Source organism: Propithecus coquereli, unplaced genomic scaffold (genome assembly GCF_000956105.1).
Source record: "Propithecus coquereli isolate 6110/MARCELLA unplaced genomic scaffold, Pcoq_1.0 Scaffold89, whole genome shotgun sequence".
NCBI lineage: Eukaryota > Metazoa > Chordata > Mammalia > Primates > Indriidae > Propithecus > Propithecus coquereli.
In genome coordinates, this window is record NW_012155173.1 from 5625479 (window position 1) to 5626957 (window position 1479).

A 1479-nucleotide genomic window follows, 5' to 3' on the forward strand; every position below is an offset into this window, starting at 1 on the left:
ATGGATATAGTACCACATTTTGTTCCATTCATCAGTTGGAACAGTTAGGCTATTTCTACCTTTTGGCTATTATGAATAGTCCTGCTATGAACATTCTTGTATATATTTTTTTTGTTTTTGGGTTTTTTTCTTTTAACACCTGTTTTCAGTTCTTTGGATTATATATCTAGGAGTAGAATTTCTGGCTCATATGGTAACTCTATGTTTAATTTCTAGAGGAAATGGCAAACTGTTTTCCACAGTGACTGAACCATTTTACATTTCTAACAGCGATGCACGAAAGTTCCAAATTTTTTACATCCTCAGCAACACTTGTTGTTTTCCATTGTTCAATTACAGCCATCCCAGGTAGGGGAAAGCACTATCTCTCTGTGGTTTCGATATGCATTTCCAGAATGTCCCAGGGCTGCGTCCAAGAACTTAACCAAACCCCTAAACTTACCTGAATGCTAGATCTCTTTTTCACTGCAGTTCACACCTGCTTCTACCTGTAAGTCTGCACTAGGAAAGCAAAGGATGGCTGGGCTGTTGGTATCTTCTCTCTTTCCCTATCAAGCATTTTGCCTCCTATTTCTCATAAGGCTCTCTCCAGGTGGTGCTTGAAATTCTTTCCTCTGCCTCTATCCACTCACCTCCAGCTTGACAGTAGTTTCCTCTTCCCTCTAGGACCCATTAAGCAATATCCATATCAGATTTGTCCGTATGGTCCATGGAAAATACTCCGGCCTCCTTGCCATGGTCATTTCAGAAAGCGTGTGCCAAGCTTACTGCAGCAGCATTGTCATTGCTTTGCTGCCAAAGCTGTCGTCCAGCCCATGGTCACCCTCCACTTATCCTGGGCAGGAGTCTTACTTTGGACCATGGTATCCAGCAACCACGGGGACACACATAGCAAGCCCTCCAAGCGACCCACAAGAACCCTACTCTCTCTAGGCTTTGGGTAAAGGAGGTGGCCGCTGCCACCGTCTCTCTCCTGAGGGTTAAGGTCAGGAAGGGAATTAGATTCCACAGCACTGCAAAAGATTTCTGTAAAAACATCTCTGTACAAATCTCTTTCTTCCCCACACTGTTTTGGATGTCCTTCTACTGCTCATGGGGTCTAAAAATTGTGGAACCTGTTTTCTTACTTTTACTTTGTAAATTCTATTTATGACCGTAATGAGGGTTTGTTGAAAACGTACTTTGTTGTTGGCCCCTGTTACTGGCTGAATTGTGCTTTTCCCCAAATTCATACATTGAGATTCTAACCCCCAGAGTCTCAGAATGTGACTGTATTTGGAGATAGGGCCCTTAAAGATGTGATTAATTCAATCCGATTGGTGTCCTTATAAGAAGAGAAATTTGGAAGCACAAAAGGTCACTGGGGGTACATGTGCCCAAAGAGAAGGCCAGGTATGAGGCAGCAAAAAAGTGGCCATCTGAGAGCTAAGGAGAAAAGCCTCAGAGGGACCCAACCCCGCTGATCTTAGACTTCTAGCC